This window comes from Dasypus novemcinctus, chromosome 16, assembly GCF_030445035.2.
Source record: "Dasypus novemcinctus isolate mDasNov1 chromosome 16, mDasNov1.1.hap2, whole genome shotgun sequence".
NCBI classification, from domain to species: Eukaryota; Metazoa; Chordata; class Mammalia; order Cingulata; family Dasypodidae; genus Dasypus; species Dasypus novemcinctus.
The window spans coordinates 74,713,706-74,731,915 of NC_080688.1; the positions used below are offsets into that span (position 1 = coordinate 74,713,706).

General features: G+C 41.4%; 1 protein-coding gene across 7 annotated transcripts in view; it reads left to right on the top strand.

Annotated features, from left to right (window-relative positions):
* Window positions 1-18,210, top strand: part of NEDD4L (NEDD4 like E3 ubiquitin protein ligase) — a 334,138-nt gene that overhangs the window by 140,124 nt on the left and 175,804 nt on the right. The window contains exon 1 of one of the 7 annotated variants that reach the window (XM_058277798.1): window positions 3,330-3,682. The exons of 5 other annotated variants lie outside the window; for them this stretch is intronic. The gene's annotated coding sequence lies outside the window, so the exon portion shown is untranslated. Of the gene's footprint in view, window positions 1-3,329; window positions 3,683-18,210 lie in introns of those variants that run through there. One more of the 7 variants, XM_058277796.2, reaches the window with a different exon arrangement.

Below are 18,210 nucleotides of genomic sequence, written 5' to 3' on the forward strand. Positions count from 1 at the left end.
CTTTACTGTTCCTTTACATGCTTTTTAATGTCTCCACGGCCCATTGCAGGGGTACTTAACAATTGAAATTAAAAAAAAAAAAATTCTTGTGGGGACGTGTTGGTGCGGGTGTGAGCTATTTATTAAATAATACACAGTCTAGTGTGGATTTAGGAAGAGGTCAATGGTTTTCTCCTGCCTGGCAAAGGGGTTTGTGGAACAGAAAAGTTTAGGAAACCCTGTCCCATTTGTCCTCATCTGGGCAAACCCAGATAGCCGTGCTTTCTGATGGGTTAGTTTGTCTGATGCAGCAGCACCCAGGCCCTTCTCTCTGGCTTTCAGTGGAGTGCAGCAACCATCTCTTCACTTTGACAGATGCTGAGGGCTGGAGAGCACAACCTTCTGGGCCTGTAGAAATTGACGATCAGCTGCTAATACAAGCTTAGTCTGGCCCTTGATGTAGTTCCATAGATTTGCTGATATAAAAAGTCTCCTTTAATGCATATAGTTGTTTTTCTGCCTGCTTGCTGCTTTTCTGATTATTTTACTTAATTTTTTTTTTAAAAAAGATTTATTTATTTAATTCCCCCACCCTGGTTGTCTGTTCTCTGTATCTATTTGCTGGGTCTTGTTTCTTTGTCCGCTTCTGTTGTTGTCAGCGGCACGGGAAGCGTGGGCGGCGCCATTCCTGGGCAGGCTGCACTTTCTTTCGCGCTGGGCGGCTCTCCTTACGGGGCGCGCTCCTTGCATGTGGGGCTCCCCTACGCGGGGGACGCCCCTGCGTGGCAGGGCACTCCTTGCACGCATCAGCACTGCGCATGGGCCAGCTCCACACGGGTCAAGGAGGCCCACGGTTTGAACCGCGGACCTCCCATGTGGTAGACGGACGCCCTAACCACTGGGCCAAGTCCGTTTCCCTTTTCTGATTATTTTAAACAATCAGTGTCAAAGTTAGTTATTGCATTCCAGTAAGCCTGTGTGCCTTGGGTGTGTGCCTGTGACAGTTGCAGAGGTTTGAAAAGTGAAGTGGAAGAAGAGAACAAGGTTAAAATTCAGTGTGGTCGGCAAACCTTTGCTCCATTGGGTGGGGCATGTCAGAGGTCAGATAGGTGGACTGTGTTATTTGATAAGCCTGTTCTTTGAACTGATATGTATGAGTATACATCTGATTAGCAAACAGAATGTACAAAGACTCACCTCTTGAGTTATTCTAGTTTGTAATTAAATTTCAACCAGGAACTTAATTTTATGGTTGTTAAAATAATATACTGGGGTAATATGGGTAAAAGGTAATTCCTGTCTTTCTTTGGATGGGAAAGAGGCATACTCTTCTGTTATACTCCAACAGATGTTGCTTTCATTTGTAGAAAGATTTTCCAGGTGTGGAATGGCTGGTCACCCAGGTGACTGTTGATCATTTGCCTATAAAACCTACACTTATTGTCTTCCCCCTTTCTTAGAAATCACTAGTATTCTTTTGAAGAATGTCCCAAAATGATGCAAATTAAATGTGAGATTTTCAATGTCATCTTTCTCCATGACCCTGTCTTCTTTAGACAGATTTTTCCTGAGGGCGGGCATCTGCTTGCAAATATGCTCGACCTATATGTAGTCACCAGGGATATTGGTGAAGGCTTTGGAGAGGAGTGAAGTGGTTAGAGATAGTTCTTCAAATGTCATCTGCTTGGTAGCTCTCGGTGAAACTCACCCATTATTTCTGACCTGATTTCCGGCACATTCTCTACTCCCGCTACACAGAACTACTTAACTGAACCTACCCGAATCCTCTTTACTTGGGGTGCAGCTGAAAGGCTCTCTCTTGCTTGGTGTGTATCCTGGGTTTTCCAGCTGGTCTCCTCAATTGATAGCGATGTCTGCCTTCCTTTAGGGTGGGCTCTTGGCTGCTACTTTTTTTTTTTTTTGGAATACTGCTCTTTGCTCTCTTTTCTCTTCTGTGTATTGGCAATTGTGTTCTTTGAAACCATTTCACCACATGTTGGGTGGAGAGAAACGAGGTAATGAAGAAGAACTGAATTTTTATCTCCCCATGTCATTTAGTGGCCTGATGAGAAGTCTGGTGGGAAAGAAAAGTTGGTGGGAAATAACAAAGTCTGTCCTTGAGCAGTCAGACTGGTTTGTCACCAAGTTAAAGTAGGAAAGCACGGATTCAGACAGCTGCCTCCTGGAGAATGGGCTGAAAATGGTGTAGGGTATGGGACTGCAATGGCCAAAGCCACCACCAGATGGAGCTGGTGGCTTCTTGGCCCAGGTGGGGCTCTGCTTCTCCCCTCCCATTGAAAGTCTCTTTGGAAGCGTAACTTTGAATGGGTAGACCCATGCTGTTGTCTTCCTTATTATAGAGTGGTATTGTGCTTAAGCTATGAATTTCCATTTTAAGAAAAATTGCCTTTTTAAAAGAAACATTAAAGAAAATGACCTTCTGGCTCAATTAAAGACCTATTCTTTGCCTCAGCACTCTCAGCTCCTAGAAATGGGCATGTTCTTGGCATTGAAATGAGAATTACACAGAAGTTTTGGCAGAAGTGCGCTCTAGCTCGGACTGCAACTCGGTGTCTCTTACTGGGTTTGGGCTGTGGTGCCAGGCCATCTGCCTCTTTGGCCACTGTGTGCAAAACTGATTTTCAGCTAGGCCTCCTAGCCTCTTGGAGACAGTGGTAGACCAGAGTAGGAGAGGCAGCTTTTGCTGTTGCATCTGCCCTGGGCCAGTTTTTAAACAGAGGGAAGGTAAAAAGAGTGGCCGTGGTCGGCATAGGACAAGGAGGGACGGGAGGGAAGTAAACTGTCAGAGGGGCAAAGGCCCATCGTTGTGGTCCGGTGGGCCATCACACGTACTCTCCTGTTCGTTCTTCACAAGAGCCCTTGGAGGAGTTTTCATGCCTCCATTTCTACAGATGAGAAAGCCCAAGGTGGGAATGGGTTAAGAAACTTGCCCGAAATCGCCAAGCTAGTAAACAATTTGCATATATATGAGGACAGTCGAGCAACTGTTTAAGCAAAAGTATCCAGGGGGGGTTTCCAAATTTCCTTGAATTTCGTCCTTTCAACGGATTGGCATGCACGTTTAGGGGGGACATGTCATTAATTTCAAAAAGGGCATGCGGTATACCTCGACAGTGGTAAGGGTCCAGGGTCACCGTGGCCAGGCCAGCTGCACACACTTCTCACTGTGAGTTGGCTGTAAACTTTGAAGAGATTGTTTTGCGGCAGGGGGGGGAGTGTTGGGGAGCTGTGATTGGCATGGCTTTGTGTTTCCCCAGAGAGCACAGAGTTCCTCCTGTAGCCATTGGTTCTGCTGCCCCTGGAGAGCTGCTTCCCTCTTCCCCACATTTGAATTTCACCCAATTTGGGAGAGGCAGGGAGCAGCAGCCGTGTCTAGCTCAGACACGCGTCAGCACGGCTCCAACCAGCACAGCTCGGGGGTGCCCGAGGGTGGGCGGCTTGGAGCCGGGCTCCACCTGTTGGGAATTGCTGCAGAGCCCTCCCTTGGCAGCGCAGAGGAGCTGCCTGAGCAGGTCGCCCGGCCGCTCCACGTTTCCAGTCACCTGTCTGAGGAGCTGGCAGGGACCAGGATTTCTCTTCACTCCTGCGGTTGTTATGGGAAACCGACCAACCATCTGCGTCTAGATGAGCCTCAGTCTGTCTCATCTCCCCTTGACAAAGAGGTCTTCCTGTCTGAAAGCTGGTAAGTCCGCACAAGGTGCAGTTTTTCTTGGTTCTGTGCCTAAAATATCGACAGTGTCCTCTTATAGTGGATCCATTTTAGCTTTAATCTAAACGTGCCAGGATTGGGGAGATTATTTGAGCTTGCTTTTTAGTTGCGTCCAAAAGGCATGTAGTGAGACTTTTAATTTATCTGTCCAACCTCTGTTGCCTTGTTTGAAACCTATTTATTTTCAGGATAGTGGTCTGAAAATCACACAGATAAGGCTGTGATGCCTTTCCCCCCTTTTATGAATAGATAGCTGCATTTGTTATCACTGTGTTCCTGAAATGTCAAAAATAGACATTGGGAAGGGATCTGTCATTCTGGATTCAGAAATTTGGTAACAAAAATCCCAGGTGAAATAAGGACAGATTTTTAAAAAATTTTTTTTTTTTTTCATTTTTGACCTCATTGTGTATTAAGTTCAATTTAAAGCATAAGTAATACCGTCAGCTGGGTCGTGGTGGGACAGGCATACTTCTTTATTGTTTCAGGTTTACACCATGGAACACAAGCACCTGCCTGGCTGGCTTTATAGCCGTTACAGGAAATAGCTGGGTGGAGTCACATGATTCCTAACTTCATGTTCACCTGTGTGCACACAGGTTCAGTTGCTTTGCTTTTATACAGATACATATTCAGTTAGGAGCTTTCAAAAATTGTAGATGAGGTCCCTGATAATTAGATCATTCTTATCTTTTCCCCACATTTCTTGGCCTCCAAACTTAGGAACTTTTATTCCTTCTAAGAGAAAATAGAAGTGGTCCTTTTATTTTCTTTACCTTAGAGTATTCATGTTAAACATCATTAAAAATACACATAAAGGTTAGTCTCCTGAAATACGTTCTCTCCGTTTGATGTTACTTCCACCAGCAGGGATTGTGTGGGTCTATTTTCGTTTTTTATTAACCACAGATACTGCTCTATGGCAAAACAGATAATTTGAGTAAAAGTGAATTATGTAACACTGGAATGGAAAACTGGGGCAGCGCTTGCTCTTTTGGGGTGGTTCTGTAAACAACGAGAGACTCTCCCGCTGCCTTAGATGAAGGTTGATGCAAGAGCTGATTTTTCTGAGTGGTGGAGATGGCAGTGGTGAGAGGATGGTGGCCAGAGCCCTGCCGCACCTTGAAGCGTGTTAGAAACAACAGTGGTCAGAAATCCTCAAAACGGGCAGTTTGTCATGTGTGAAATGGAACGTCTGACCCTGCTTGCTTGATGGTGACTTCTTATTTTGCTGGAGGGTGGTATTGGGTCCCTGGGTGTGGGAGAAAGCACAAAGTATTTTGGGATTAACAAGTGGGGAGAAGTCACCTTTTTTGCATGTGACTTAGGTTTTAGAGGCTAAACCTCCCTTTAAAGATGTTTCCATTTAGAAATGGCAAATTGAAGACACAAGCCCCGCTCACCTTACCTCTTTATAATTCCTAACCTGTAAACTCCTTTGCATGTGGAGTGTTACTACTCCTTATCGTAAGGGATAAGGAAACACAGCAAATAAGCCCGAGAGAATTAAATGCAGCTCTGGGTGGGAAAAAGGAAAGCTTCGCCGCTCTTCTCCCCCCACGACGCCCCCGTTCGATTCTGCTCCTTCCATGCCATTGCAGTGCCCTTCTCCTGAAGTGACCCAAACCGTGTGCTTGGCAATAAGGGGCTGCCACTTTATCTAAATGCGTTTTTTTTTTTTTTTTTCCAGCTTGTGAACTCTCACATCTTGCCAAGGGGCCCAAGCGCCTGGTTAATGATCTTTAATGTAAATGATTCTATGCCTTGATTAACATTTAGCTTGGTCAGTCCCTCGCAGGTTGAACTCCGTGGTGCTCTGGTGTGCTTTCTTCTCTGCCAGCCATCTGTCCTCCTGCGGGAACTGGGCATAGCCAGTTCTCTGTGTGTGTGTGCGTGCTTTCCCTCGGGTGGAATTTGGGGTGAGATAGATGAGGTGGAACCAAAGGTATTCGGCAGAGGGGGCAGCTGCAGAGCAGGCTGCTTGGTAGAGGGCTCCAGGGTGGCTTACAGGCTCCTGGTACCTAGACGGCTTCTGGGCCTCCCTCGTGCCTGTCCACTGAGCCTGCTTTCCGGAGGGTGCCTGCCTGCCACTCTGCCCAGGTGGTGGTGATGTTGCGGGATTAACTTCTTCCACCCGAGGTGGGAACTGCCCTAGATCTCTGGGAGCCACTGGGGCAACTCTCTACCCTCTTCACCCCTGTTCTGATGGGATGGCATTGGCACCCATCCATAAAGGAAGGAGATGCTTGGATGGTCTTTGCAGCTAGCCATTTTCTTCTGGCCTCCATAGGCCATGGTGATCAGTTTGACCTGTTCACAATGATACCTTAAAAAAAGATTAGAAACCAAGCAAAAAAAAAAAAAGGTCCCTTTTTTTTCTTGATTTTAAGAAATGGCTTTTAAAACCAGTTTTTTAAAAAAAAATCAGGTGGTACCAACATATAGTCTTAACAGATGCCCCTTGAGCATTTCTTCATCCTGTTGCACAATTGATTACTAGAAGTACTGCTCCCCTCTGCCATCCTCACTCTAAGCTGCATAACCCACAAGCCAAGCAGGTCAAACCTTCAGTAAGGCACATACTTCCCTAATCTTTCTTCTGGATCTTCTTTCCCATGCTTTAATTTTCTTTTAGTGCATTGGGCTTGTTTGAAGGCGAAATGATCCTTGAGCAGTGTGCCCGTGGCTGGTCTGAGGGTGGAGTGTGGGTGGGTTGGGTAGTACCCGGTGGCCATGCCTTGTCCACACTGGCCTCTTCCCGAGACCCGGATCTGCCTTATGCTTGGTTGGTTTGGCTGCTGTTTGTTGAATCTGGTGTTTACTTGAGAATCCTGGGACAGAAGAGATTAGGAATGATTCCTAATCCAGATTCCTTGTTTCTAGGCAATTGTTAAATCTATACTTTATATTTAGTATTGTTTTTAAAAGTACTGATTCAGAATAATTCAGGGGGAAAACCATAGTTTTGCTTCCTGGTCTTCCACAGCAATTACATTTTCTGAGACAAATACTGGAGAATAAAAGACTTTTAAAAACAGTCATTTAATCCACATTGAAATATTTATTCTATTGCTATTTAAATCATATTCTCTCTTATTTATGCACATCATGAATTGCTTTTTGGTATCGGTTCTCAACCAGGGCAGTTTTGTCGCCGTGTCTCCATGGGACATTTGGCAATGTCTAGAGACCTTTTTAGTTGTCACAGTGTTGGTGATGGTGGGGTGCTATGGGCAAATACTTGGTGTAGAGGTCAGGGATGCTGGTGAACAAACATCCCACAATGCACAGAACATTCCCCCCCGCCACCTCCGCAGCAAATGTTTATCTCCATGTTAAGAAACTTTGCATTAAGGAATAAATATAATTAGAAATTAGCGCCCCCCCCCTTTTTTTCAAAAGTGCTCACTTAGGCCTGGTTGGATTAATAAATCAGTGAAGCATATGGATTATATAACATACCTTTATGGTAATAAAATATACTTCTTTCAAGTAAAATTATTGGTAAAAGTATCTTAATGTATTCATTTAGTAGATGTTCATTTGATGGTACAAATGGCCTGAACTGAGGGCGCATTTCGTTCCGTTTGGTAGAAATCACTGCGTTTAAGCTGGTCTAGAGATCTGGTTTGTGTCGTGATGTTCTCAAAGTCCCCCTGTGGCTGATGGCAGGACCTGTGCCCATTTCTCATCTTTATGATGGCATTAGGATGGCTCTGCCAATTCCATCACTGTGTTGTTTGAGGTTGAAATGGGTAGGGATTGAGGAACTTTAGAAACAGAATCTCAGAATTAAATCAGTCTCATGAACTTTTCTTTAGAGATAAATTCTAGCCCAGAAAAGTTAACTGTCCTGTTCTAATGCTCTCAGAAGTGGTTGCTCCCTCCTTTGAGCTCTCAGGGTGGTTTTTTGCCTGTTTAATTAATTTACTTTCTAGGTAATCATGTTCTCAATTCTGACATCTTTTATTATCATTTTACCTTGCTTTTTGAAATCTTCAAGGTTAACTTTTTATGCATTTATTTCTTGGCTCCTTAATTAGAATAAACTTCCTTTGGGAATAGGACAGTGGCTTACATATCTTTGTGTCCTTACTACATCTGGTAAATTTCAGACACCAAGAAGCTATTTGTTGATAAAATTTAAGTGACTTGCCGCAGGATCCATGGGCTTGTTATAGCATGGCTACACCAGTACTAGAATCAAAAAGTGACTTCTAGACCTAAGTTCTTTGTATTAACTCACTCACTTTTCACATAGACTTGTTACACTGTAAGTTCTCCAAAATGGACCTCCCTACAGCCGTACATCAAGGTTGATTTGTTGAAGAGCTGACTGTTGAGGGTGTTTCATCCAACATTTGCATTTTGCTTTGGCTTAGAATGCCAGCAAAAGCATCATTTTCGACTTTTAGACTGGTGTTTTGTTTTATTAGCTTAAAATAAAAGCTAATGGTTGAACAATAAATAGAATGAGAAAATTGCATCCTGGAACAGGAAAATGATAATAAGGAAAATGGAGGAAATCTAAATATATGGACTTTGGTTGATGATAATATATCAATATTGTTATATTAGTTGTGAAAAATGTACCATAATAATTAAGACATTAAAAATAAGGAAAACTGAATGTGAGATCTATGGGAACTCCCCATATTATCTTTGTAATAATCTGTAAGTTAAAACTGTTCTAAAATTAAAAAGCAAACAAAAAGATTGCTATTGGTTTTTAAGTGCCTTTTTTTTTTTTTTTTTTTAAAGCTCAGGCCACTGCCCTCACCCCTGTCTGTACTCCTCTCTTTAGGGTGGGTGCCAGGGAGGCAGTGTGAGAAGCTCTGGTGGAGTGCAGAGAACACTGAACTTGGAGATAGAACTTGAGTTTGAATCTGTTTGAGTGGGTTACCTCAGCTTTGAAATGGATACAATGGTGGTCTTGTAATTTTTTTCTGTTGTTGAGAAAACAAAATGAGATAGTATAAACTATCTTTATGCTGTATGATCTATACAGATGTTTTTAAAATGTTACTTGCAGTAGGAGTCGGGTCCCCCCGCTTTGCCTACTTGTATGTATAGTAGTTTTTTTTTAAAGTTTTTTATATTATTCCCCCCCCCCAGTTGTCTGCCCTCTTAGTCCATTCACTGTGTGTTCTTTGTTCTCTTGCATTCTTGTTGGTGGCAAGGAAATCTGTCTCTTTTTCTTGCGTCATCTTGCTGCATCAGCTCTCCATGTGTGCAGCGCCACTCCTGGGCAGGCTGTGCTTTTTTTCACGGTGGGCAGCTCTTCTTGAGGGGCTCACTACTTGCGCTTGGGGCTCCCCTATGCGGGTGCACCCCCATGTGGCACGGCACTCGTTGCGCACATCAGCACTGCGCATGGGCCAGCTCACCTCATGGGCCAGGAGGTCCTGGGTTTGAACCCTGGACCTCCCATATGGTAGGCAGATGCTCTATGAGTTGAGCCAAATCCCCTTCCCTATAGTAGATTTTATGATAGGAATTTCAACATTGATTTTGGTGGACTAAGGCTGGCTTTGATGCCAACCTGTGCTCTCTTGGATTCTTGCTCATTGTGTGCAAGTGTTGGTGACCCATAAAGAAGGATACTTAAACTTTTTAATTTTTTGTTAATGACATTTTCAGACATACAAAAATAGAGAAAAATAGCATGATAGCAAATAGCATAATGACACACAGTTACCCAGCTTCAACAATGATCAACATTTTGACGTTTTTATTGCTACCAACTGCGGTTTTTTCCCTTAGTGATATACCGTTAGGGATATTCAATATAAACACACTTCAAAGTCAAGTAAAATAATGTTTCTCTACATGGTTACACCACCAAATTGATTATTAGCTTCATTTTTGTTTTTTGTTTTTCCTAAGTTTTTCTTATTTAATTTAGTGAAACACCAACAAAGGTGTAACTGTGGACTTAGGGGCGCTAAGAGAAGTCTATCTTCCGTCCTTGTTTTACTGACGAAGGATCTGAGACCCAGTGAGCGAAGGGAATGCTGGGAGCCCAGGTCTGCCATCTCCTGTCCAATAGGTGAGGCTCTTTCCTCTGCCTGCCAAAGGCCAGGCTGTCCCCTAGTGCAAAGTGTGGCTCCCACAGCGACAGCGCTCCCTGGGAGCTTGTTAGAAATGCAGAATCTCAGGTCCTGTACCAGAAGTACTGAATCAGAATCTGCTGTTTAACTGGGTCCCAGGTGACTCACAAGCCGTCAGGTTGTGGAGGAAAAGATGCAGCAGCGGGTTGTAAACAGGGATGGTGTGGGCCTCTTTTCAAGAGCTGGATTCCCCTTCTCCTCAGAACACATCTACCGATCTGCCCCTCCCTGCCCCACACCACCCTCTGCCTGTAGGGTGTTCAGAACTGATCTCTTCACCAGAGTCTTTCCTTGTTATTGCTGTCTTCTGGTCCCTCAGCGGCAGTCAACACCCATTTTACCCTTCTGGATTTACCTCTGCTATATAAGTCTCTGCTTGTTTGCTTTATTTCATAACTGTTCGTGCTGGTTTATATTCCTCATGTATCTGGTTTACTGTGCATTTTCTCTTCACAGAGGTCAAGCATCTTAAAATGTTCACTAGTAAGTATAACATGACATAAAGGTTATTAGTTCCATTTCTTTGCTTTACTGCTGCTGTGAATTTTTTTTTTCCTCTGTCTTAACTGGTAACATTAGGCTTGAATGCATGCTTAAATAAAATCATTGTCAAAAGAAAAATAAATCCTTTACAGTTGACTTTGGTATTTCTAGTCTTCTAAACTTCATTTATGGAAGGTGAATTTTTGGGAAATGAAAGCAGCAATCTAAGTATTTCTAGAGGCAGCAATGAATTTTAGTACTCTATAGAAAAGATTTTATTGTAATAATATGTAGTGCTAGTAACTGTACAAGAATAAGAACTTTCTTTCCAAAGACAGCTTTTTATACTAAGTAACAGATGATTTTTTTTCTCCTAAACTATGTTAGTTGCAACCAAATTAGTTGATGTTAAAATAGCTCTCACTGGTAAAAATCTTCTGCAAATTTTTTTTTTTTACTTCTTATATAATTAAATGAAATTCTCCACTGGTGGCTGATTGCTTTAGATAAATTAAGTCTTGCCAGACTGTCTGAGAAGATAACTAGTGAATCAGACCCTCAAAAGGGGTAGCATTTGAAAAATAACAACTTTATACTACATTTTCTAAGGGGGCAATTAAAAAAAAAATTTTTTTGGATTTTATAATTTGTACTGGTAAATCTCAGCCTGGTTTAAGTGAAACTAGTTCACACCAGCTGCTATGGAAAAGCCATTGCTTTTAGCCACAGGAAAAACCAACTTTATAGGATAATTTATGATGAAAATTCAACCTTTTTTGAATTTGAAGGTCTAGCCAAGTTTATTAACAGATTTGTCATGGTACTCATCTGCATTTCCATTTGTTGGCATTAACTCATTTACAGAATAGTTCATGATGATGCATTTGTTCGCAGTAAGCATTTATTTTGCCTTTGGTATATATGTGACAAGGGTGAGATCTGGGGTTGAAAGATGATTCAAATAAGTCCCCGGTTGTTACACTGCTTACAGTCTGAAAGAAACCTCAACGTTCCCAGTGGGCAGGGTTTTCATGGGATCCCTCCAGCCAAGTAAATAAGCCGGCATCTCAATATGAGAAAATTACCCTTTAAAAGATTTTGGCACTGTGCTGGCTGAGGACAGGTGGTGACATGAAGGGAACTGTATATTTCTGAGCTTTAATTAGCCTTTTTTAAAACTAGGTTTAGAGTTTTCATAATGTCTGTAACCTTAAACGTTCATTATATAAAGGGTTTTAGAAGTATTGTATATCTCTCTGAGGGTCACTTATGCAAAGCCTTAAAAAGGCAGTGAGGATGTGAGGGCGATCTGGCTGTGACATCTGTCACCCCACTGCACCAGGGTTGATCAGCTGATCTGGCTGACCCGGCAGGTGTCCCTTTCCTTCCTCCTCACTGTTCCACACGCGCCCCTCCTGAAGCTGCACGCTAGGACCATTCTTTGGGCGAGGGTATAGGAGTAACTGTGCACCCCTAGAACCTCCAAACAGACTCTCAAAAAAGAAATGAGAGCAAATGCTCTGCGAGACGAAATGAAGCTCTGCAGTACTGAGACCTGGCAAAGTACAATGAAGGTAGAAAAACACAGACTGAAAAATAAAAGATAGGAAAAGAGAACCCAACATCATATCAATAATCAAGTAGAATGTGTATCAGATACAGGTATCCAATAAGCTATGAGTGCTGCAACACAAGATATTTGAGTTGAGAGTTACACTGATTGAATTAGTATTACTTTATGAATAACCACAAGGTATTCTAAGATGGTCCACCAAGTATTGAAAAAAATATTGAACCAATTCTGTGTATCCTTTTTGTTATGACTAGTTTGTGTTCCCTGAATTTAGATCATTAGTCCTTTTAATTAATTCCCAGTGAACCTGGCTTTATGGTCATCAGCTTCCAGCTAGACCTTGGACAATCATGGGTTGTTAGGGGTGTGAGCCATGCAGTGCTGAGCTACTGCTCCTAGTAATCTGTTGTGTTCACAAAAGGCCAAAGGAACAACAGAGATTAAAGAAAGGCAAATATAGTCACCTGGCAAAAATATTTGCCTTTTCTCAAAATGATGCAAGTTATATTTAGAAGAATTGTTTTTGGTAAAAATATTTTAAAGTTTGTTTTATAATCATAAGTAGCTTGGGTTTTATTTAGACTAGAGGGTGTGTGAAAGTGAGGGGTGAGGGAGTTTGGGGAGTCAGGGAGAAGCAGCTGATAGGGATTGTGGCGTTTGTGAGATTGGGAAGTGATTGTTAATTGGAATGGAGTAAGAATAGAAAACATGTAAGAAGTAGAATCTTGCCATTTTGGGGCCATCCGTTAGTTATAGTTCAATTATGAGAGACAAAATGATGAAAGTCACTCATTAAGAAAAGAAAAAGTTATGAGAACGTACACATGCCCTTTACCTTGTGTCAGGTGGAATATTTTTCTGGTCTGACCCAATTCCCCTTTCACCTCCTCCCCTCCCTTTCCCCCTCCATTCTAGCCAAGCCGACCTACCTGCTGTTCCCCATGTATGTTCTGGAATTTTTTCATGCTGCCGTTCTTCATGCACTTCCACATGTCCCCAGAATCCTGCTTCTCTGTGGGTCTGAAGCCCGCTTACCTGGTGAAGGCTCAGTTCAAATACTAACTTCTATAATGAAAACTTACTTCATGCCCCTTAATTGAAATAAGACCAATCTCAGAGGAATCAAAATGTCTGCTATGCAGTGTGTACTGTATTAGTTACAGTACGCACCACATAGGAACAAATTAGAAACAAAACTGACAGGAGATATTTATAAATATTATGAGATTTTATAAAAACTGCCTCATGCGACTGTGGGGATGCACAAGTCCAAATTCTGGAGGGCAAGGCTGCAAGCTGGGAACTGTGATGAAGGTTTTCCGTATATTCTCCTGGAGAAGCCGGCTAGCTGAAATTGGATGGAAATTCTCTCTTCTGACTGCTGAAATCATCACTTTTCCTTTCAAAGCCTTTGAATGATTGGGCGAGATCGCTCTCATTGTTGAAGACAGTCCCTCCGGTGGAGATGCAATCAGCCACAGATGCAGTCAGCTTACTGATTAAAGTCCACAAAGTGTCCTCACAGTAACAGACAGGCCAGTGCTTGACCAACCAGGCACCATTACCTGGTCAAGTTGACACATGAACCTAACCATCACAGGCTCATTTGCCTCAGTTCAGCTCTTGAAAGTCACTTACAGATTGCATCAAGTTTTCTAGTCCTGTGGAGCTATGATCACCCCGGATGCAACCTCCTGTCCTCAGGTGTCTTAGAGAAAAGCACACTGCTTTTGGGCCAGTGTGTTCAGCTTTGTCTGACACGATGACTTATGCAAGGAGATCTGATATGGTTAGAATTTTCAAGGGAACCCATACAAAGGAGTGGAGAGAGGACAGGTAAGAGAAGAGGCAGGGCGACAGGCTACCCCACAGACGGGACAGGTGGGGGAAGAGTGCGTGGATGTTTAATGGGGAGGCATGGTTGTCTTCCTGTCCTTTACCTCATGAAGCAAATACCATAGCACTAGTGTGCAGGCAGGAACTGATAACATCCTGCATTCCCCTCTCAGTACCTTCTTAGGGCCTGGCGGTGTACAGGTACTGCCCTGTGATGGGAATTTGGGCTCATCCTAAGGTGTCCCACTCCTCCCATGCACAAGAAAATGCCTCTCGAAGCTACCCTCTTTTCATTTGCATTATGACAATACTTTCTTATTCTGCCATCTACTCCCTTCTATTATACTTCAATATATAGTGTTAGCGAGAATGCAAATTGTTAGAAATATTTCGATCAGAAAGTGAAACGTAAGTATTTCAAAGGATGATACTTAACTACCTGGAAATTTCAGTTGGCCCAACTGATTATTTCTTAATTGTGACAGGTAGCTGATTGTCACTGAATTTTGGGAAACACATTTTCCTCTTTAATCTTCACATATGAAAATGAGAGTACCAAGCAGAAAAAAACAACCAACCAAATATGAAAGATTTTCTGGGAAATTGGAAACAATGCTTGTTTATAACCATTGAATCTGCCTGCCTCATCCCCTAGAGCTGGGGCAGGGTGGTTAGCGCTCTGTGCATATATTCAGGGTAGAGGAGCAGTGTCCCCAGGACTGTGATTTCCAGGGCAGAAGAAAGACTGAGGTCCTTGGGTTGCAGTCTTGAGCAGAAGCAGCCACTGAGTTCTAGAAGAACTGGTAGGTTAGGGCCCTGTTTTTAACATTTCCGTGACTTGGTAGTAGCAGCAGGTGCACCATACCCTTGACCCTGCCTCAGCATTCACACACATGCACTAGTATGTGGCATCTGGCTCTTGATCCTTGAACAGGATACAATGCAGTTTATTCATGTAAGGTGGAATTGTAGTCCTCCCTACTCCCCCCTCCCCCCCAAGTACATACAGTGAAATAAAAAGGGACATCTTCACAGATTTCAGAGACCTTTGGAAAATTTAAATGGTTCTTACCACCAAAGTGTCCTGTTGTAGTGTGGGGGCTTGCCAGTAAAATTCCACTTATTGGGATTCACTAAGGAACACATTCAAGAGCAAAGGTAAGAAACAAATTAAATATTGAGAAGCTGTTAAATTTCTTTTGGGGTTTAGTTCTTTAACAGCCTAGACTAGTCAAGTATTGGAAATGGAAGCATTTGCTTTAACCAGCAGGTAAATGATTAGCATGTTAGTTGTTTTGTGTATGAGTCAGAGCTTCTAAAATTTGTTCCCATAAGTAGGTTGAACCTCCTTCTCAGCCTGTTGTCATAGGGTCTAAAAATGGAAACATGAGTCCAAACCCTTTCCAGATCATAAAAACGATTCTGAATTAGTAGAGCCTAAATGAATGTGGTTTTGAGTGTTCCTTTCAAGTTCCCCAGGCCAGGTTGGGACCTTTTAAGTCTTCTAAAGTTCCCTGTAGTGAGGATCAAGGAAATATTAGCAGCTTTCCTTCTAGCTTCTGGCCTCTGACACTTTTCTAATTAGGTCAGAGCAGCTCCTCCGGGATAAGTAGACCCTCTCTCTGCCTTCAGCATTGATTTCTAAGAGTAGCTAATTGAAGCGATCACACACAAGGTCATTTCTTATAACGGGACATTGGTCAGCCTTGAAAAGGAGTGGGTTCCGATTAACTGAGAGCTGTTTATCAGCCTGTGCTGACAGTGCTTCTAAACTGTATAACGACCACATTCTTGCTGTTATTAAGCTCAGTTTCATGGCATAAGAGTAAATCTTTGTTGCTTCAAGAGTCTGTGGCCCCTTACAAAACTGGTTACAGACAGCAGTTTTAAGATTAGGCAAAGTGGAACCTGACTGCAGGATTTACTTGGTGAAAGATTTTTGTTTTGCTGTTCTTTTAAAATTATGAATGAACCCCATCGTTTTCCCCAAAATATGAAATGCAGGGCCAAAACTTAGTACAATCAGGGTGCTCAAGAGATGGAGACAACCCTTCTGTCTCCTGCTGGCTTTTTAATCCCCTGCTCTTAGAATTCCAACTAGTCTATTAGTTTCGTTGTTTACTTGTATTTTGGCTCTTAAAATTTCCATCGTTGGTATTTTTCTTTCTTCTTTGTAAACATTCTAAAGAACATATCACCTAGAAAGGGAAAGCTGCCTTCATTTTTAAAAATGATGAAAAATATAGGAATTGAATATGCTTCATAAGAAATTAGAAACTAACAAATAAAGCAAAAGAAACCAGGAAGAAGAAATTGAGGTAAAAACAAGAGTTTAAATTAATAAAAGAGAAAAGTTGTTAATGATAAATGAATCCAATAGCTGGTTATTTAATAAGAGCAATTGGTAAGCTCCTATCATCCTAATTGAGGAAAAGGGAGAGTAAGGATAGATAGAATATGAATAAGGTGGAAGCAGAGAATAATAAACTTCATATGGCAATGCTAGATGCAGCACTTACAACAACACATTTGGAAATGTAGGGATGACTTTGTAATAAAATACCTATTATCAGAATTGATCCAAGAAGCATGGAAAACTTGAGTAGATCTCTCTTCCTATAGAAGAGATAGGAACGTGATTAAAGTTTATTTCTGAAAAAGGCACCTGGACCAGATGGACTCCCAGCTGAGTTTTATCCAACCTTTAAAAACCAGAAAATTTCAGTGTACAATTCTAGGACATAATAAAATTGGAAAGGTTCCTAGTTCATTTTATAAAAGCAGTATAATTTTAATTTTAAAACCTGATGATTTAAAGAAGAAAAGTGTAGACTAATGCCACTTATTAAATTAAATGCAGAAATTCAGAATAGTTCATTAAGAAATAGACTGAGTATCAAAAGGATAATGCATTGTAATCAGTGGAGTTTATTTCAGTAACACCAGGATGATTCATTCAGTATTAGAAACTCTTATTACCAACATTCATTATCACACCAAAAATATTAAAGGAGTATATATTTGTAGGTCCAGAGAGACTAAAGGGTACTTGGTAAAGTTTAGCAGTCTTTCCTAATAAAATCTGAAAAAGCAAAATAGGAATTTTAAAAAGTTACTTAAACATGAAAAAGACTACAGACATAAAAAAACCCCAACAACATGTATTTCTTAAGTGGCAAAATACTAAAACTATTTCAGTTGAAACTAGGAATTAGACAAGGACGTCTGCTTTAATTATTATTACTTAACATTGTCTTAGAGGTTTGAGTGAATAAGACAATGAAATGTTCACATGTCTAGAAAACCTGAGAGCTTCTGATAAAAAAAAAAAAGAATTAATAAGAAATGTTATCAAGGTAGTTGGGTTAAAAAAGCCCACAGAAATTATTATGGAGATATTTCTCTGTTTTGGAACCAAGCACCTATAGATGAAAGTTAAGCATTCTTTCACAAAACCAGCAAATAACCTAAGAATAAATTGGGAAATATAATATCTGGATACAGGAGATGAAATGAAGTAAAATAATTATATATACCATATAAATATAACACTCCAAAATTAATATGTACATTTGTTGCAATTCAAATTAGAATTTCTGCTGTGGTGGGTTTTTTTAAATTGAGTAATATAGTCCTAAAGTTTATATAAAAGGGTAAATTTCTACTGACTGAGAAGAGCCAAGGCAAACACAAAAAAGAGAACCAACGAGGACAGAATTACCTTACAAGTTATCACACAACATACTACAAAGTCTTTGTAATTGAATTGGTGTGGTATTGTGAAAGTTATACAGATATATTTTTCTAAATCTGAAAAATATAGGGGAAAATAGAATAAAAAAGCTAACAGCAACAAAACCTCATTCTTAATATATTAACATTTCCCTTTTAGTGGTCTTTGGTGGGTGTATTTTTTACAAATTAGCATCATAATATAAATAGACTTCTATTATTATTTTATTTTGACAATGGTCTTTATTTTTGTAGGATAAATATACTGTTTTCTCTCTATTTTTTAAAATGTTACATTAAAAAAATATAAGAGGTCCCCATATATGCCCCACCTCCCTCACCCCACTCCTTCCATATCAACAACCTCTTTCATCATCATGGCACATCCATTGCATTTGGTGAATACATTTTGGAGCACTGCTGCGCCACATGAATAATGGTTTACATTGTAGTTTACTCTCCCCCAGTCCACCCAGTGGGCCATGGCAGGACGTACAATGTCCAGCATCTGTCCCTGCAGTACCACCCAGGACAGTTCCAAGTCCTGAAAATGCCCCCACATCATATCTCTTCTTCCCTCTCCCTACCCTCAGCAGCTACCGAGGCCACTTTCTCCACATCAATGCTACAGTTTCTTCCATTACTAATCACAATAGTTCCATAGTAGAATATCAGTAAGTCCATTCTAGTTCATACTCTATTCCTCCATCCTGTGGTCCCTGGGATGGTTATGTCCACTCCACCTCTATATCGAGAGGGGGCTTAGA